This window comes from Scyliorhinus torazame, chromosome 11, assembly GCF_047496885.1.
Source record: "Scyliorhinus torazame isolate Kashiwa2021f chromosome 11, sScyTor2.1, whole genome shotgun sequence".
In the NCBI taxonomy this organism is placed as follows: domain Eukaryota; kingdom Metazoa; phylum Chordata; class Chondrichthyes; order Carcharhiniformes; family Scyliorhinidae; genus Scyliorhinus; species Scyliorhinus torazame.
Window position 1 is genome coordinate 6,474,268 of NC_092717.1, and position 21,442 is coordinate 6,495,709.

Sequence of the window (21,442 nt, forward strand, 5' to 3'; positions counted from 1 at the left end):
TGCGCGATTTTGTGAGTGTTTCCACCACTAAGATGGGCAGCACGGTAGCATTGTGGATAGCACAATTGCTTCACAGCTCCAGGGTCCCAGGTTCGATTCCGGCTTGGGTCACTGTCTGTGCGGAGTCTGCACATCCTCCCCGTGTGTGCGTGGGTTTCCTCCGGGTGCTCCGGTTTCCTCCCACAGTCCAAAGATGTGCAGGTTAGGTGGATTGGCCATGATAAATTGCCCTTAGTGTCCAAAATTGCCCTGAGTGATGGGTGGGGTTACTGGGTTATGGGGATAGAGTGGAGGTGTTGACCTTGGGTAGGGTGCTCTTTCCAAGAGCCGGTACAGACTCGATGGGCCGAATGGCCTCCTTCTGCACTGTAAATTCTATGATAAAATCCGGAATGGGGCATCAGGTCATTTGTATGTTATCTGTGGAATTCCTTGCCCAGTGAAGCAGTTGAGGCTTCTTCATTGAATGTTTTAAAGATAAAGATAGATACGTTTTTTGAAGAATGAAGGGATTAAGGGTTATGGTGTTCGGGCCAGAAAGTGGAGCTGAGTCCACAAAAGATCAGCCATGATCTCATTGAATGGTGGAGCACGCTCGAGCGGCCAGATGGCCTACTCCTGCTCCTAGTTCTTATGTTCCCTCGCAGGGTGTGAGTGCCTGGCTGTCCCGAATGTGCATAGTCCGTGTCTCTGCAATGAAACATGGAAGTACCAGCAGGTACACTGTGGTTTAGTATTTCAGTTTCAGAACTTGCGTGGTCGGAATTGAGTTTCAACCTTCAGAGTTAGCTGGTCCAGTGTGATAACTACTCGGCCACAGTTCACAAATATACTTGGAAGGCGATTTACTAAAAAGTGAATATTCAGTGTTGACCTTAGGTGCTACGAATGGATTCTTGATTTGTAAAGTTAGGTAGATGGTATATTGATGATTATTTAACAGTGCAGAAAGCTTCACCATCTCAAATTCTTCTCCACAGTTCTTCGAGAAATCAGGTGTGTTCTCTATTGTTTCGCCATTGGCCTATTAGGATTATTGCAGCTAGTGAAGTTACCAAACAAAAATACAGACTGCAGGATTTTAATAAAATATAAACAGAAAATGCTGGAAATAGTCGGCAGGTCAGGCAGCACCTGTGGAAAGAGAAACCGAGTTAATGTCTCTAGTTCATGACCTTTCACCTCCACAGGTGCTGCCAGACCTTCTGAGTGTTTTCTGCGTTTCTACTTTTATTTCAGACTTCCTGCGTCTGCCGCATTTTGCTCTCGTATTAGATTGTCATGGGCTTTGCCTGGGATATATCCAACTATCCTTATACAACCACGTTTTTTAACATCTCAAACTAATATCGTTTCCTGAGAACAATTGCGTGAGTGCGAGTGATAGGGAAGGTATATTTTACATGATACATAGAATCATAGAATTTACAGTTCGGCCATTCGGCCCATCGAGTCTGCACCGGCTCTTGGAAAGAGCACCCTACACAAACCCACACCCCCACCCTATCCCCACAACCCAGTAATCCCCCCCCGAACACTAAGGGCAATTTTGGACACTAAGGGCAATTTATCACGGCCAATCCACCTAACCTGCACATCTTTGGACTGTGGGAGGAAACCGGAGCACCCGGAGGAAACCCACACAGACACGGGGAGAACGTGCAGACTCCGCACAGACAATGACCCAGCGGGGAATCGAACCTGGGACCCTGGAGCTGTGAAGCAATTGTGCTAACCACTATGCTACCGTGCTGCCCTACAATATGATTACTGAGAGTTACGCTGTTCCAAGTAATTGTATAGTTGGCAACCAGAATTGTTTAACTTCCAGAAAGGTCTGATCAAATGAAAAATGTATTGTCTCCTGAAATTTTTAATCTGTAAAATGTTGGCATATTGGCTTTGGATTGTCTTGGCCAGTAGCAGCTTTCCACTTCTGTCCGCTCGGTGTACATGTGGCACCTGAAGTCAAATAAGAGTGAGCTGACGTGTCCAATACGTGCTTCTTTGAAAAGATATTCAGCTTCAGTTCCCCTCAATCCCAGCAGTTTATCCGGACTACCACATACTTTGAATTCAAAACATCTTTTGTGTAGTGGACGAATGTTTGTTTTTTATACTGTTTAATTAACTTGCAGGATTGGGGGTAGCTGATGATTTTTCTCCATCAGTAATTTCCCATTAAAAGGTGGTGCTGAGCCATTAGCAGAATCTCTGCATTCTGTGGTGAAGGTTTCCCCCTTAGAGAGAAAGTTCCAGGATTTTGACCCAACAACAATGAATGAATGGTGATATGGAACATAGAACAGTACAACACAGAACAGGCCCTTCGGCCCTCGATGTTGTGCCAAGCATTGTCCGAAACCAAGATCAAGCTATCCCACTCCCTGTCGTTCTGGTGTGCTCCATGTGCCTATCCAATAACCGCTTGAAAGTTCCTAAAGTGTCCGACTCCATTATCACAGCAGGCAGTCCATTCCACACCCTAACCACTCTCTGAGTAAAGAACCTACCTCGGACATCCCTCCTATATCTCCCACCCTGAACCTTATAGTTATGCCCCCCCTTGTAACAGCTACATCCACCCGAGGAAATAGTCTCTGAACGTCCACTCTATCTATCCCCCTCATCATCTTATAAACTTCTATTAAGTTGCCTCTCATCCTCCTCCGCTCCAAAGAGAAAAGCCCCAGCTCCCACAACCTTTACTCATAACACCTACCCTCCAATCCAGGCAGCATCCTGGTAAATCTCCTTTGCACCCTTTCCAATGCTTCCACATCCTTCCTATAATGAGGTGACCAGAACTGCACATAATACTCCAAATGTGGTCTCACCAGGGTCCTGTACAGTTGCAGCATAACCCCGCGGCTCTTAAACTCAAGCCCCCTATTAGTAAACGCTAACACACTATAATCCTTCACGGCTCTATCCACTTGAGTGGCAACCTTCAGAGATCTGTGGACATGAACCCCAAGATATTTCTGTTCCTCCACATTCCTCAGAACCCTGCCGTTGACCCTGTAATCTGCATTCAAATTGTTTCTACCAAAATGAATCACCTCGCACTTATCAGGGTTAAACTCCATCTACCATTTTTCGGCCCAGCTCTGCATCCTATCAATGTATCTTTGCAGCCTACAGCAGCCCTCCACCTCATCCACTACTCCACCAATCTTGGCGTCATCAGTAAATTTACTGACCCACCCTTCAGCCCCCTCCTGCAAGTCATTCTTAAAAATCACAAATAGCAGAGGACCCAGCCCTGATCCCTGTGGTACACCGCTGGTAACTGGTCTCCAGTCTGAAAATTTTCCTTCCACCACCACCCTCTGTCTTCTATATGATAGCCAGTTACTTATCCATTTGGCCAAATTTCCCTCTATCCCACACCTCCTTACTTTCTTCATGAGCCGACCATGGGGAACCTTATCAAACGCCTTACTAAAATCCATGTATACAACATCAACTGCTCTACCTTCATCTACACACTTAGTTACCTCCTCAAAGAATTCAATCAAATTTGTGAGGCAAGACCTACCCTTCACGAATCCGTGTTGATTATCCTGGATTAAGCTGCATCTTTCCAAATGGTCATAAATCCTATCCTTCAGGACCGTTTCCATTATCTTCCCGACCACCGAAGTAAGACTAACTGGCCTATAATTACCAGGGTCATTCCTATTCCCTTTCTTGAACAGAGGAACAACATTCGCCACTCTCCAGTCCTCTGGCACTACCCCGTGGACAGCGAGGACCCAAAGATCAAAGCCAAAGGCTCTACAATCTCATCCCTTGCCTCCCAAAGAATCTTTGGGTATATCCCATCTGGCCCAGGGGACTTGTTGACCGACAGATTTTTCAAAATTGCTAATACATCCTTCCTCAGAACATCTACTTCCTCCAGCCTACCTGCCTGAATCACACGCTCATCCTCAAAAACATGGCCCCTCTCCTTTGTGAACACTGAAGAAAAGTATTCATTCAACGCCTCTCCTATTTCTTCTGACTCCATGCACAAGTTTCCACTACTGTCCTTGACCAGCCCTACCCTCACCCTGGTCATTCTTTTATTTCTCACATAAGAGTAAAAGGCCTTGGGGTTTTCCTTGATCTGACCCGCCAAGGACTTCTCATGCCCCTCCTAGCTCTCAGCCCTTTTTTCAGCTCATTCCTTGCAACTTTGTAACCCTCAAGCGACCCAACTGAACCTTGTTTTCTCACCCTTACATACTCTTCCTTTTTCCTCTTGACAAGATATTCAACCTCTTTTGTGAACCATGGTTCTCTCACACGGCCATTTCCTCCCTGCCTGACAGGGACATACCTATCAAGAACACGCAGTATTTGTTCCTTGAACAAGCTCCACTTTTCATTTGTGCCTTTCCCTGACGGTTTCTGTTATCATCTAATGCTCCCTAATTCTTGCCTAATCGCATCATAATTACCCCTCCCCCAATTATAAACCTTGCCCTGCCATATGGCCCTATCCCTCTCCATTGCAATAGTGAAACTCACTGAATTGTGGTCACGATCTCCAAAGTGCTCTCCCACAAACAAATCTCGCACTTGGCCCGGTTCATTACCCAGTACCAAATCCAATGTGGCGTCCCCCTCTTGTCGGCCTATCCGCATATTGTGTCAGGAAACCATCCTGCACACACTGTATATAAACTGCTCCATCCGAACTGTTCGACCTATAGAGGTTCAAATCAATATTTGGAAAGTTAAAGTCACCCATGACAACTACCCTGAGACCTCCACACCTATCCATAATCTGTTTTGCAATTTCTTCCTCCACATCTCTATTACTATTTGGGGGCCTATAGAAAACTCCTAACAACGTGACCGCACCTTTCCTATTTCTAACTTCGGCCCATATTACCTCAGTAGGCAGATCCCCTTCAAACTGCCTTTCTGCAGCCGTTAAACTATCCTTGATTAACAATGCTACTCCTCCACCTCTTTTACCACCTTCCCTACTCTTACTGAAAAATCTATACCCCGGAACTTCCAACAACTATTCCTGTCCCTGTTCTAACCATGTCTCCGTAATGGCCACAAGATCGTAGTCCCAAGTACCAATCCACGCTCCAAGTTCACCTACCTTATTCCGGATGCTCCTTGCATTGAAGTAGACACACTTCAACCCACCTTTCTGTCTGCCGGCACACTCCTGCGACCTTGATACCCTCCTCAGTACCTCACTACACTGGCTTCTGGAACACCGCTCGTTATCCCAGCCCCCTGACAAATTAGTTTAAACCCCCCCCCTGAAGAGCCGTAGCAAATTTCCCTCTCAGGATATTGGTGCCCCTCTGGTTCAGGTGCAAACCGTCCTTTCTGTACAGGTCCCACCTTCCCCAGAATGTGCTCCAATTACCCAAGTAACTGAAACCCTCCCTCCTACACCATCCCTGTAGCCACGTGTTTATCTGCACTCTCTCCCTGTTCCTCACCTCACCAACACATGGCACCAGCAACAAACCAGAGATGACAACATGGTTTGTCCTGGCTCTCAGCTTCCACAGTAGCTCTCTAAATTCCTGTTTTAAATCCCTTTCCCATCTCTTACCTATATTGTTGGTACCGATGTGTACCACAACTTGTGACTACTCCCCTTCCCCCTTAAGGATCCTGAAAACACGGTCAGAGACGTCATGGACCCTGGCACCCGGGAGGCAACATATAATCCGTGAGTCTCTTTCGCTGCCACAGAACCATCTATCTGTCCCTCTAACTATCGAGTCCCAATAACTATTGCTCTCCTGCTCCCCCTCCTTCCCTTCTGAGCCACAGGGACGGACTCAGTGCTGGAGATCCGTTCACTGTGGCTTAGCCCTGGTAGGTCGTCACCCTCAACCGTATCCAAAACGGTATATGTTACTGAAGGGAACGACCACGAGAATCCCTGCACTGACTGCTTCCTCTCACCATCACCCATCTACCTTGATTCTTCAGAGTAACTGCATCCCTGAAGCTACTATCGATGACCACCTCTGCCTCCCGAATGATCCGAAGGTCATCCAGCTCAAGCTCCAGTTCCCTAATGCCGTTTCTGAGGAGCTGGAGATGGGTGCACTTCCCACAGGTGAAATCAGCAGGGACACTGACGGCGTCCCTCACCTCAAAATTCTGCAGGAGGAACATTGCACTGCCTTCCCTGCCATCCCCTCTAGATAAAAAAAGAAAAAGAAAGAAAGAGCTTACCTGTTATTCACTCCACCCCTTAAATTAAAGGAGGTGGAAGGGTGGGGGACACTACAAGTGTAGTGTCTAAGGTTTAGAAACTGCCCAACTTAAATACAGGTAAAAATAAAACACTTAACCAGCAACCACTGCGCCCACACGAGAACAGCAATCAGCTGATATGGGCCTGCACAAACAATTTAAATCTTTACTACTTACCCAGCAGTCACTCTGTCCTCACTCCGACCGGATTCAGCTGGAAATTCCCAACAGTAAGTTTTTAAAAAAATTTACTCCCCTTCTCAGCAAGCACTCACTCAGCAACCACTGCACCCCGCACGATAACACCTCAGGGAAAAGAAAAACTACTTACCAGTCACCAGCCAATCACTCACCTGCAGGCTGTGACGTCACGGTTCAACTTCTTTCTACTTCTACCTGCCCTCGAGTCTCCCTTTTGATCTTTACTCGGCTGGGATCCTTACAGTGATTGTCTTTTTTTTTGGTTAGAGGAGGAGGTAGGGAGGGAAACACTGAAGAAGTGTTTCGAGTTCAACTGTCACTTGACAACAGCTCCTCCACAAACCACCTTCAAGATACGGTGAACGCAATGCACTCATGCAAATTTTCCCCGCAACATCCAATCAGCAGCTCCGCTCTACTGACCTCTGCTGGGTGCTTGCCTTCACTTGAACACCTAGTGTGTCTTGCTCAGGTACACTTTCTGGATGCAGTGACCGCAGTGCACTGATGCAAATTTTCCCCGCAACAGCCAATCAGAAGCTCCGCTCTATTGCCCTCTGCTGGATGCTTGCCTTGACTTGAACACTAAGCATCCCAGCCAAGTGAAGATCAAGAAGGAGACTCGAGGGCAGGTAGAAGTAGAAAGAAGTTGAACCGTGACGTCACAGCCTGCAGTGAAAGAGCGTGAGGAGAGCAGAGGGGACTCAGTGAAAGAGCGCGAGGAGAGCGGCGGGGACACAGTGAAAGAGCGTGAGGAGAGCGGCGGGGACTCAGTGAAAGAGCGCGAGGAGAGCGGTGGAGACTCAGTGAAAGAGCGCGAGGAGAGCGGCGGGGACACAGTGAAAGAGCGCGAGAAGAGCGGCGGGGACACGGTGAAAGAGTGCGAGGAGAGCGGCGGGGACACAGGATAAAAGAGTGCGAGGAGAGCGGCTGGGACACAGGAGAAAAGAGCCTGAGGAGAGCGGCGGGGACACAGCTGCCGGAGAAGCGGCCTTCAGATTTTCGGCGGGAGCAGTGGCCAGGGGTCTGTCGGGAAGGTAAGTTTTCCTCTTTAAAAACTTCCTTTGAAGAGTGACCTCACAGCAAAGCAGTGACCTGATTGGCTGGTAAGGAAAGTGCTCCAATTAGCAGTAGCTGGGAGAAATTTATCTATTCGTGTGTTGCTAAGTATTGTGATTGGTAAGTATCTTTATTCCTTTCACTTATTCATTATTTGATATTATATTTGTAATCAGTTACGGTGAAATGTAAAAATGGCAGGAGATCCCAGACCCGTGTTATGCTCCTCATGCTCAATGTGGGAGTTCAGGGACCCGGCTGATGCCCCTGACTCCTTCATGTGCGGGAAGTGTGTCCAGCTGCAGCTACTGTTAGAACGCATGACGGCTCTGGATCTGCAGATTGACTCACTTTGGAGCATCCGCGATGCTGAGGATGTCGTGGATAGCATGTTCAGTGAGTTGGTCACACCGCAGATTAGGATTGGTGAGGGAGACAGGGAATGGGTGACCAAAAGGCAGAGAAAGAGCAGGAAGACAGTGCAGGTGTCCCCTGCGGTTATCTCCCTCCAAAACAGATATACCGTTTTGGATACTGTTGGGGGAGATGACTCACCAGGGGAAGGTAGTAGTAGCCAGGCTCATGGAACCGTGGCTGGCTCTGCTGCACAGAAGGGCGGGAAAAAGATTGGCAGGGCTATAGTCATAGGGGATTCAATCGTAAGGGGAGTAGACAAGCATTCCTGTGGTCGAAAACGAGACTCCCGAATGGTATGTTGCCTCCCGGGTGCACGGGTCAGGGATGCCTCAGATCGGCTGCAGGACATACTGAAGGGGAGGGTGAACAGCCAGTTGTCGTGGTGCATATAGGCACCAACGATATAGGTAAAAAACGGGCTGAGGTCCTACAATCAGAATTTAGGGAGTTAAGAGATAAGTTTAAAAAGTAGGACCTCAAAGGTAGTAATCTCAGGATTGCCACCAGTGCCACAAGACAGTCAGAGTAGAAATTCAAGAATAGTCAGAATGAATATGTGGCTTGAGAGATGGTGCAGGAGGGAGGGGTTCAGATTTTTGGGACATTGGAACCGGTTCTGGGGGCGGTGGGACCATTACAAATCGGATGGTCTACACCTGGGCAGGACTGGAACCAATGTCCTAGGGGGTGCTTTTGCTAACACTGTTGGGGAGGTTTTAAACTAATGTGGCAGGGGGATGGGAACTAGATTAGGAAGTTAGAGGTCAGTAAAGAGGCAGCAACTAAAGCCAGTAAGATACTAGATAATAAACTCAATGTGACTAAGGGGAAGAGTAGACAGGGAAGAGATGATGAACGCAAAGGGACAGGTGGTCTGAGGTGCATTTGTTTCAATGCGAGAAGTGTAGCAGGTAAGGCAGATGAACTTAGGGCTTGGATTAGTACCTGGGAATATGATGTTATTGGTATTACTGAGACTTGGAAGAGGGAAGGGCAAGACTGGCAACTAAATATCCCAGGGTATAGATGCTCCAGGAGGGATAGAGAGGGAGGTAAAAGGGGTGGAGGAGTTGCATTACTGGTCAGAGATGATATCACAGCTGTGATTAAGGAGGGCACGATGGAGTCGTCGAGCACTGAGGCAATATGGGTAGAGCTAAGAAATAGGAAGGGTGCAGTAACATTGTTGGGACTTTACTACAGGCCTCCCAAAAGCGAGCGTGAAGTAGAAGTACAAATATGTAGACAGATTATAGAAAAATGTAGGAGCAATTGGGTGGTCGTGATGGGAGATTTTAACTTCCCCAACATTGAATGGGACTTGTGTAGTGTTGGAGGCGTAGATGGAGCAGAATTTGTAAGGAGCATCCGGGAGAGTTTTTTTAGAGCAGTATGTAAATAGTCCAACTCAGGAAGGGGCCATACTGGTTGAAGTTTTAGTCAGTGATCACTTTGGGAATAGCGATCACAATTCCGTAAGTTTTAGAATACTCATGGACAAAGACGAGAGTGGTCCTAAAGGAAGAGTGCTAAATTGGGGAAAGGCCAAGTATAACAAAATTCGGCAGGAACTAGGGAATGTGAATTGGGAGCAGCTGTTTAAGGGTAAATCCACATTTGAAATGTGGGAGTCTTTTAAGGAAAGGTTGATGAGAGTGCAGGACAGACATGTCCCTGTGAAAATGAGGGATAGAAATGGCAAGATTAGGGAACCATGGATGACGGGTGGAATTGTGAGACTAGCTAAGATGAAAAAGGAAACATACATAAGATCTAGGCGACTTAAAACTCATGAAGCTTTGGAGGAATATCGGGAAAATAGGACAAATCTCAGACGCGCAATAAAGAGGGCTAAAAGGGGTCATGAAATATCTTTGGCTAACAGGGTTAAGGAAAATCCCAAAGCCTTTTATTCGTATATAAGGAGCAAGAGAGTAACTAGAGAAAGGATTGGCCCACTCAAAGACAAAAGAGGGAATTTATGCGTGGAGTCAGAGGAAATGGGTGAGATTCTTAATGAGTACTTTGCATCGGTATTCACCAAGGAGAGGGACTTGACAGATGTTGAGGCTAGGGATGGATGTTTAAATACTCTCGGTCAAGTCGGCATAAGGAAGGGGGAAGTTTTGGGTATTCTAAAAGGCATTAAGGTGGATAAGTCCCCAGGTCCGGATTGGATCTATCCTAGGTTGCTGAGGGAAGCGAGGGACGAAATAGCTGGGGCCTCAACAGATATCTTTGCAGCATCCTTGAGCATGGGTGAGGTCCCGGAGGACTGGAGAATTGCTAATGTTGTGACTTTGTTTAAGAAAGATAGCAGGGATAATCCAGGGAATTATAGACCTGTGAGCTTGACGTCAGTGGTAGGCAAACTGTTGGAGAAGATACTGAGGGATAGGATCTATTCACATTTGGAAGAAAATAGACATCAGTGATAGGCAGCATGGTTTTGTGCAGGGAAGGTCATGTCTTTCAAACCTAATAGAATTCTTTGAGGAAGTGACAAAGTTAATTGATGAGGGAAGGGCTGTAGATGTCATATACATGGACTTCAGTAAGGCGTTTGATAAAGTTTCCCATGGCAGGTTGATGGAAAAAGTGAAGTCATGTGGGGTTCAGGGTGTAGTAGCTAGATGGATAAAGAACTGGCTGGGCAACAGGAGACAGAGTAGTGGAGGAAGGGAGTGTCTCAAAATCGAGAAAGGTGACTAGTGGTGTTCCACAGGGATCCGTGCTCGGACCACTGTTGTTTGTGATATACATAAATGATCTGGACGAAGGTATAGATGGTCTGATTAGCAAGTTTGCAGATGATAATAAGATTGGTGGAGTTGCAGATAGCGAGGAGGACTGTCAGAGAATACAGCAAAATATAGATAGATTGGAGAGAAGGGCAGAGAAATGGCAGATGGAGTTCAATCCAGGCAAATGCGAGGTGATGCATTTAGGAAGATCCAATTCAAGAGCGGACTATACGGTCAATGGAAGAGTCCTGGGGGAAATTGATGTACAGAGAGATCTCGGAGTTGAGGCCTTTTGTACCCTGAAGGTGGCAACGCAGGTCGATAGAGTGGACAAGAAGGCATACAGCATGCTTGCCTTCATCGGACGGGGTATTGAGTACAAGAGTCGGCAGGTCATGTTACAGTTGTGTCGGACTTTGGTTAGGCCACATTTGGAATACTGCGTGCAGTTCTGGTCACCACACTACCAGAAGGATGTGGATGCTTTAGAGAGGGTGCAGAGGAGGTTCAACAGGATGTTGCCTGATATGGAGGGTGCTAGCTATGAGGAAAGGTTGAGTAGATTAGGATTGTTTTCGTTGGAAAGACTGAGGTTGAGGGGGGACTTGATTGAGGTCATCAAAATTATGAGGTATGGACAGGGTGGATAGCAACAAGCTTTTTCCAAGAGTGGGGGTGTCAATTACAAGGGGTCACTATTTCAAGGTGCGAGGGGGAAAGTTTAAGGGAGATGTGCGTGGAAAGTTCTTTACGCAGAGGGTGGTGGGTGCCTGGAATGCTTTGCCAGCGGAGGTGGTAGAGGCGGGCACGATAGCATCATTTAAGATGCATCTAGACAGATATATGAACGGGCGGGGATCAGAGGGAAGTAGATCCTTGGAAAATAGAAGACGGGTTTAGATAAAGGATCTGGATCGGCGCAGGCTGGGAGGACCGAAGGGCCTGTTCCTGTGCTGTAATTTTCTTTGTTCTTTGTTCCATCATGTTGCTGATGTTTGAAAGTAGACTGATGAGACGCTAATTGGCCGGGTTGGATTTGTCCCGGTTTTGTGGACAAGCCATATTTGGGTAATTTTCTGGAATGCAAGTCTTCAGTACTATTGCTCGAATATTGTCAGGACCCATAGCCCTTTCAGTATCCGCTGTCTTCAGCCGTTTGTTGATACTTGTAGAGTGAATTGAATTGGCACAGGAATCGAATCGGCTCAAGACTGGCATCTGTGATGCTGGGACCTCCGGAGGAGGCCGAGATGGATCACCCACTCAGCACTTTGGCTGAAGATTGTTGCAAATGCTTCAGCCTTTTCTATTACACTGGTGTGCTGGACTCCTCCAAGATTGAGGGTGGGGATATTTGCGGAGATGTCTCCTCTTGTTAGTTGTTTAATTGTCCACCATCATTCCCGACTGGATGTGGCAGGACTGCAGAGCTTAGATTTGCTGTTGTGGAATCGCTTAGCTCAGTCTGTAACTCCTGCAGTCCAGCCTATAAGTATTCCTGTACTGTAGCTACACAAGGTTCACATTACACATTCAGGCAAGCCTGGTTCTCACCACCAGGATTGTTGGTTTTGTGAAGGGTAGGTCGTGCCTCACAACCTTATTGAGTTCTTTGAGAAGGTGACTAAACAGGTGGATGAGGGTAAAGCAGTTGATGTGTATATGGATTTCAGTAAAGCGTTTGATAAGGTTCCCCACGGTAGGCTACTGCAGAAAATACGGAGGCATGGGATTCAGGGTGATTTAGCAGTTTGGATCAGAAATTGGCTAGCTGGAAGAAGACAAAGGGTGGTGGTTGATGGGAAGTGTTCAGACTGGAGTCCAATTACTAGTGGTGTACCACGAGGATCTGTTTTGGGGCCACTGCTGTTTGTCATTTTTATAAATGACCTGGAGGAGGGCGTAGAAGGATGGGTGAGTAAATTTGCAGATGACACTAAAGTCGGTGGAGTTGTGGACAGTGCGGAAGGATGTTACAAGTTACAGAGGGACATAGATAAGCTGCAGTGCTGGGCTGAGAGGTGGCAAATGGAGTTTAATGCAGAAAAGTGTGAGGTGATTCATTTTGGAAGGAATAACAGGAAGACAGAGTACTGGGCTAATGGTAAGATTCTTGGCAGTGTGGTTGAGCAGAGAGATCTCGGTGTCCATGTACATAGATCCCTGAAAGTTGCCACCCAGGTTGAGAGGGTTGTTAAGAAGGCGTACGGTGTGTTAGCTTTTATTGGTAGAGGGATTGAGTTTCGGAGCCATGAGGTCATGTTGCAGCTGTACAAAACTCTGGTGCGGCCGCATTTGGAGTATTGCGTGCAATTCTGGTCACCGCATTATAGGAAGGATGTGGAAGCATTGGAATGGGTGCAGAGGAGATTTACCAGAATGTTGCCTGGTATGGAGGGAAGATCTTATGAGGAAAGGCTGAGGGACTTGAGGCTGTTTTCGTTAGAGAGAAGAAGGTTAAGAGGTGACTTAATTGGGGCATACAAGATGATCAGAGGATTAGATAGGGTGGACAGTGAGAGCCTTTTTCCTCGGATGGTGATGTCTAGCACGAGGGGACATAGCTTTAAATTGAGGGGAGATAGATATAAGACAGATGTCAGAGGTAGGTTCTTTACTCAGAGAGTAGTAAGGGTGTGGAATGCCCTGCCTGCATCAGGAGTGGACTCGCCAACACTAAGGGTATTCAAATGGTCATTGGATAGACATATGGACGATAAGGGAATAGTGTAGATGGGCTTTAGAGTGGTTTCACAGGTCGGCGCAACATCGAGGGCCGAAGGGCCTGTACTGCGCTGTTATGTTCTATGCCCTCAGCTTGCTGGTAGTGGTAAAGTGAGGGATATGCCAGGCCATGCGGATACAGAATTGTGGTTGAATTTAATTCTGCCGCTACTGATGGCCCACAGCACCTTATGGATTGCCCAGTTTTGAGCTGCTAGATCTGTTCTGTGCCTATCTTATTTAGTACGAAGTCTTACAACACCAGGTTAAAGTCCAACAGGTTTGTTTCGATGTCACTAGCTTTCGGAGCGCTGCTCCTTCCTCAGGTGAATGAAGAGGACCTCTTCATTCACCTGAGGAAGGAGCAGCGCTCCGAAAGCTAGTGACATCGAAACAAACCTGTTGGACTTTAACCTGGTGTTGTAAGACTTCGTACTGTGCTCACCCCAGTCCAACGCCGGCATCTCCACATCATATCTTATTTAGCATGGTGGTAGTGCCGCACAACACAACAGAGATGTTCTCTGTGTGATGATGGCATTTTGTCTCTACAGTGATCACTCCTACTTACTGTCATGGATCGATGCATCTGCAACACGTAGATTGATGAGAGTATCAAGTAGATTTTTCCCTCGTGTTGATCTGGTGCAGACCGAGTCTAACAGCGATGTCCTTTTGGACCCGGCCAGCTCGGTAAGATGATACCGAGCCACTCTTGGTAATGGATGTTGAAGACCGCCAGGGTACATTCTACGCCCTTGCCACCCTCAGTGCTTCCTCTTAGTGGTGTTCAGCATGGAGGAGCACTGATTCACCAGCTGACGGTGGTGGGGGAGGGAGGTAGATGATAATCAACAGGAAGTTTCCTTGCCCATGTTTAGTATAGTTTTCAGTATAAATCAGATGAATAAATTAACTAATAAATTAACAATTTGACAGCCTCTGAAAGGGATAGGGCTCTCTTTACACTCATAAAAAAACCAATAAAACAAATAAACTAACACCTTGATAACTCCCTAAAGGGGCAATGCAAAAACGTTGAAAGAAACTTATTAAAATGCTATTTTAGGGGCTCCAGCCCCCGTGGCACTCACCAGTCACGGAAGATGCTCAGACTACCGGCACAGTGGTTAGCACTGTGGTTTCACACCGCCAGAGTCTCAGGTTTGATTCCCGGCTTGGGTCACGGTCTGTGCGGAGTCTGCACGTTCTCCCCGTGTCTGCGTGGGTTTCCTCCGGGTGCTCCGGTTTCCTCCCACAAGTCCCGAAAAACATGCTGTTAGGTGAATTGGACATTCTGAATTCTCCCTCAGTGTACCCGAACAGGCGCCGGAATGTGGCGACTGGGGGCTTTTCACAGAAACTTCATTGCAGTGTTAATGTAAGCCTACTCGTGACAATAAAGATTATTATTAATAATTGAGGAAATTCACATTCTCCCCGTGTCTACGTGGGTCTCACCCCCAAAACACAAAAAGATGTGCAGGTTAGGTGGATTCGCCACGCTAAATTGCCCCTTATTGGGGAAAAAAAAATAATTGGGTACTCTAAATTCAAAATAAAAAAAATAAATGGGGAAATTAACAAGTCAACTAATCAAATTGAAGTAATAGCCTACAAGGTACACTGTAACAAAAACTACAACAGAAACTTATCCAATTAAAATGTCACAGGCTCTTCATATATGCTGAACCTTTTATTTAAACAACGGCCTTCATCTGTGTATCTTTAACAACATAATTGACCCGCCATTAACATGAACTTGGGTATAAGGGACATAATCTCAAATCTGCAGAATGTACTAAACAATGACAAAGATAGGACAAAAATTGTGAACGGGACAAACATAGGGCAGATTAAATTAATCAGTTAATTGTGACGTACTGCAGTTTGGAACGAAGAATGAGGCGAAGCAATGTAACCTTAGGTACAACATTAAAAGCAGTGCAGGAATTGAGAGCGCTGAGGGTATACTGACGCACATCGCTGCAGGTGGAAAGTTGTTAAAACAGCAAATGGGATTATGGGCTTTACTAGTTGAGGCATAGAGTACAAAGAGAAGAATTCTGAACCTTTCTAAATCAGTGGTTAGGTATCAGTTGCAATATTGTGCCCAATTGTGGAAGAATATTAAGGCCCTAGAAAGGGTGCAAGGTGATTTAGAATCCATAGAGTCCCAACAGTGCAGAAGGAGGCCATTCAGCCCATCGAGTCTGCATGGACTCTCTGAAAGATCACCCTTCTAGGCTCACTCTCCACCCTATCACCATAACCCCACCTAACCTTCGGACACTAAGGTGCAATTTAGCATGGCCAGTCCACCTAACCTCCGCATCTTGTGGGAGGAAACTGGAGCACCCGAAGGCAACCCATGCAGACACTGGGAGGAAGTGCAAACTCCACACAGTCGGTCACCCAAGGCAGGAATTGAACCCGGGCCCTTGCCGCTGTGAGGCAGCAGTGCTAACCACTGGGCTGGCCATTTTTCAAAATAATTTAACTAGTGGTATCAGGGACGTGGGAGCTTGGTTACGTGAAGAGGTTAAGGGGGTTGGGATTGTTCTCCTTCGGGTGGAGGTTAAGGGGAGATTTAATTAGAGGTGTTCAATATTCTGAAGGATTTTGATAGTGTAAATGAGGACAAAACTGTTTCCTGTCAGTAACATGAGGATACAGATGTACGATTTGGCAAGAGAATCGAGAGTGATTTAAGGGAGCAAGTTGCTGTAATGCCTGAAAGGTCAGTGGAAGCTGGTTCAATAGTGACTTTCAAAAGAGAATCGAATAAATGCCTGAAAACAGAAATTTGGCAGAGCCTGTGAAAAGAACAGGAGAGTGGGACTAATCCGACAGCTCTTTCAAAGAGGCATGTACATGATGAGTTGAATGATTTTCATTTATGCCATAAAGTTCTCTGATTCAACATACAGCATTAATTTGCATTTATCTAGCAGCATTTACACGGGTAAAAAGATTCAAGGTGCTTCACGGCAATGTTACCATCTGATACCATGCCCCATAGAGATATTAGGCGACCAAAAGCTTGGTGAAGTGGACCTGATTTAGAGGAACAGCTTATAGGAAGAGAGAGAGGTTAAGGGAGGGAATTCTCGAGGGTTTGAGGTGTAAGCAGCTGAAACCTGTTCAGTGAAAATCGTAGATGAAGAAACAGCCAGAATTAGTGAAACCGGTTGAAAGAATGCACCCTGAACAGAATCTTTTGGTGGTACCTCGGGAGCTGTATGAGGCCGGGCTGTTAAACCAGCAAAACGGGCACACGCAAGTGAAGATAAGTTGCATTTGTCTCCAGTGGTTGTTGGTTTGTTTAGTTTTCAAGTTGAACTCGCTTTGGTCGCGGTACAGGCTAATTGCTGTGACAAGATGTTCATTGCTCCAATTCGTCTGCCCCAAGGAAACTGAAATCCTTCATGAAAATAACAGAACTTTTGTCTTTTTAACGATTCATGCCAGAGTCCACGAGGGAGCTCGCAATTTAATTGGCCCCAAATATTTGCCCCCTCCCGGTTGTGTTGAACGTTTTAGTGAAGCGGGCACTCCCCTGACTGCCACAGATTAATTTGAAGATCCTGTGCAAGATGGTCTTGTGGGTGACGATTGCATCTGAAATCTGGTCATTTCAGCGACTTTAACCACCTGCTTGGATTGTCATGCTTTGGATCTCGCTTCTTGAGAAAAGTTTGCATTTTACCAAGTTGTGATTTATTTCCGAATGCAATGCCAAAGTTCTCCATGCTACTTTAAAAGAGATCATGTTAACTTTTTATCCCTTTTCACTCACTGTGGGCAGCAAAATGGTATCATGTGTGGTTTGATGCAATGTTAGCTGGATAAATTATAATGCAGCAACAGTGATTTGTGAAAATGCAACCCTACTTTAACTGCAAGGCAGCTGTTTGACCAAATTGGCGATTGTTTCCTCCACATTCCAGTTCGAAGACCAGAAAAGGTTTAGTAATTGTCAGGTAGCTGCACTAATCACAATAGATCATTTAAAGTACAGCAGGGCAAGTCCTTTGTCAGTTGTTGTATAATCGTAATGATTAAACTAATCATAAACCAATCTGTTCTATCAACATAAGGACTTCATTATTACTGATATATTAAATTAACTCCATGCTCATGACTGTAAATCAGGGGATTAGTGGGTGCTCCATGAAGGATGAGAATATACGAGTGTCAGTAGCTCACAGGACTGTAATAGTTTTCAAATGGGGCTAATTTATAGATGGGTGAGATCTTGCTTTGCTGCTGCTATCATCTGGTTGACCCGGTGAGCAGCCATTTAGCTGAAGATATCATGTGTACATTTATGCATTTTTAAAAAAGTATATCAAGGAATATACAGTACAGAAGTCCAGTGTGCACATTAAAAATTTGTTTTTGTGCACACTTTTTAAAAAGCTTGTAGGTTATTACACATGCACGGTGCGGAGTGTTGAACACACCGCCTGTGCAGTAGCTTCCAGCTGTTACACGGTCACGCACCCCAGTAGCTCAGCGGGAACATTGGTCAAAGCTTTGTCGTTCGATCACCCATGTTTTCAGCCCAGGCCAAGAATCCATTCTTTTACAGAGTATTTTTTAGGGAATTTAAAACCAAATAGGTACATCATAGTAATAATAATCTTTATTGTCACAAGTAGGTTTACATTAACACTGCAATGAAGTTACTGTGAAAATCCCATAGTCGCCACACTCCGGCGCCTGTTCGGGTACACAGGGAGAATTCAGAATGTCCAATTCACCTAACAGCACGTCTTTCGGGACTTGTGGGAGGAAACCGGAGCACCCGGAGGAAACCCACGCAGACACTGGGAGAACGTGCAGACTCCGCACAGACAGTGACCCAGCGGGGAATCAAACCTGGGACCCTGGAGCTGTGAAGCAATTGTGCTAACCACTGTGCTACCGTGCTGCCACTGGCAGAACTTCCATGATTTTACACTTAGCTCCTCAAAAGTGTGTCCTGGTTATTTAGCAGCATTTCCAAAGCTCAGGTTGATCTTTGTTTCAAATGCTCAAAGCTGGGCGCAGATTGGTTCATATCTTTATATGTATCTATATAATAAAGCAAAATTGCACTTGGTACTGGTGAGTGGCCCAGTTATTGGGAACATGGCAGTAAGTTGCTAGTGTGATTAGAAGACAATATGGGAAAATTTGCTATTTTTCTTTTGAATTGTTCAGTTTTTCCATAGTGGGCGAGTCTCTGCTCTCTCTCCCGCCCCATTCATGTGGGTCTTGAGTCATCCCACCCTCCACATGTGCTTTTAGCAGCCCATGAGCTGAGGGAGGGGCTTTGACTGGGAGGCGGAGGGTGTAATAGTAGAGAGGGGAAGGTAGACGGTCTTGGTGATGGAGAGGATGTGGGGTTGGAACCTCCACTCAGGGTTAACCAGGACACTGAGGTTGAGAACAACCTTGTTCTGCCAGAGACGGTGGCCGGTGGAGGAGGTATGTTTGGGATCGGTGGTGAGGGAATGGAATTAGCGACAAGATCCTGCCAATATTTAACCGGTGGAAAATGCAGCTCACCCTGCGTTGACTCTCCGAGACCTAGTACGACAGCACAGGCAACGGAGAGGTTCGGTCAAGTGATGAGATTGGAACCTGGTGGCCTGTTTCTAAATGATGTTACTAAGGGACCAAATTTCGATGAGAAATAGGAGTGTGGTCAAGAATAGATCACTGAATACCTAAGAATGTTTTTGAAACACGCAACCATATTGCACACGAGTTTTGTGCTTTTATTGATAAATTCTTCCCCCACTGCTGACATCTTAACTGTTTTCGAAGTAGTCGATGAGTGGCTGCCATCTCCGGGCAAACCCCTCCACAGAACTTGATCTTTTCCAACCTGAGGAATTGCATGAGGCCGCTCACCCAAAGCCCTGGTTTCAGCGGCCCCGAGTCCCTCCATCCAAGTAGGATCCGTCTCCAGGCTACCAGGGAGGCAAAGGCCAAAACGTCAGCCTCTCTCGCCCACTGGACTCCCGGGTCTTCCGACACTCCAAAAATTGCCCCTTCTGGACTCGGGACCACCTTCACCCTCACCACCATAGACAGACAACACGTCAGCGAACCCCCGCCAGAATCCCTCCAACTTCGGACAGGCCCAAAACCTGTAGACATGGTTCGCGGGCCCCTCCATGCACCGTCCACACCTATCCTCCACCCTCTCAAAAAAAACTAATCACCTGGCCACTGCCGTGTGTGCCCTGTGGACCACCTTGAACTGAATAAGGCTCAGCCTCGCACGTGAAGAGGATGCGTTCATCCTCCTCAGAGCCTCCTCCCACAACCCAGCCACCAACTCCCTCCCAGCTCTTCCTCCCACTTATGCTTAACTATTCCAATCGGGGCACCCTCCCAATCCATTAACTCTTTATAGATTTCCAACACCCTGCCCTCTCCCACCCCCGTTTTCGACACCACCTTGTCCCGGGGGCGGCAGGACGGGAAAGGACGGCACCTGCTTCCTAACATAATCTCTCACCTGCAAATATCGGAACCCATTCCCGCTGGCAGCTCAAATTACTCTACCAACCCCTCCAAGCTCGAGAAGCTGCTCCCAATGGGTAGGTCTCCAAACCACTCAATCCCTACCTGTGTTGGAGGCAGTTGTTTAATATAATGGCAAGAACTAGAACACAAAATTGATTTGCTGCACTGTTTGTCAAATTGTCTTCTGTTCTGTGGGAGACTGAATTTGTCTAAAAGGATTTGATGATCTAGCCCATCTGAAAGAAATGATTTTTAACAAAATATCATGGTCCAGTGGATAGGAAGTTAACTACATTTTTACCATATCTTGTAAACTGAGAGTATGTAACCGCCCAACGCATGGGAAACTGTCATGCCCAGGAAACCTGAGGGCTGGGTGTTAGGATAGTGCCTAAAGAACAAAGCTCAGTGATCCGTGGGCTGCCCGTTGTACACGCTCCACTCCCAGGAGTGCAACTGATAGGTACATAATACAACTTCTCCTTTATAATCATCACCCAGAATTAGCAATGTGATGACATTTAAATCTTGTACATAACAGCTGAATTTAGCCGGGCAATCGGGTGACACTTGTGTATCGATGGCTTTTGCAATAGTGTTTTGCCTGGCTTGAGTGAATTATCAGGAAAAGATTTAACAGGCTAGAAATTCTTCCACTGGAAATCAGAGGTCTTTAACATTATGAACGGGTTTGATAGAGTAGACATACAGAAGATATTTTGTGTGAGATACCGTGGCACAGTGGTTAGCATTGCTGCCTCACAGCTCCAGGGAACCAGGTTCAATTCTAGCCTCGGGGGACTGTGAGGAGAGTGCACGTTCTCCCCGTGTCTGTGTGGGTTTCCACCCAGTGCTCCAGTTTCCTCCCACAGTCCAAAGGTGTGCAGGTTAGGTACATTGGCCATGTTCAATTGTCCCTTAATATCCAAAACATTAGGTCGGGTTACGGGGTTAAGGCAAAGGTGTGGGCTCAAGTAGGGTGCTCTTTTCAAGGGCCGGTGCGGACTCGATGGGCCAAATGGCCTCCTCCTGCACTGTAGGGATTCTATTCTATTCTCTGAAACTAGGGACTATTTATGCCACAGTGACTAATAAATCCAATTGGGAATTCAGGAGAAACCTCTTTACCCAGAGAGTGGTGAGAATATGGAGTTATTGAGGTGAATAGTATAGATGCAGTTAAGGAGAAGCTAGATGCACACAGGAGAAAGGAATAAAAGGTGATGTTGGCTGGGTGAGGGCAGCACGGTGGTGCAGTGGTTAACATGGCTGCCTCACCGCGCCGTTCGATCCCAGCCCTGGGTCGCTGTCCGTGTGGAGTTTGCACATTCTCCCATGTTTGCGTAGGCTTCACCCCCAGAACCCAAAGATGTGCAGGGTAGGTGGATTGGCCAGGTTAAATTGCCCCTTAATTGGAAAAAATTAATTGGCTTCTCTGAATTAAAAAAAAAAAAAATGTTGGCTGGGTTAGATGTAGAGATTGGAGGAGTCCTGTGTGGAGTCTAAGCCCTGGTTCAGACGAGTTTGACCAAATGGCTGGT

General features: G+C 46.5%; 1 protein-coding gene across 1 annotated transcript in view; it reads left to right on the plus strand.

Annotated features, from left to right (window-relative positions):
* The window catches only part of emc2 (ER membrane protein complex subunit 2), a 119,822-nt gene that overhangs the window by 80,206 nt on the left and 18,174 nt on the right, over nucleotides 1-21,442 (plus strand). The gene's annotated exons all lie outside the window — the stretch shown is intronic.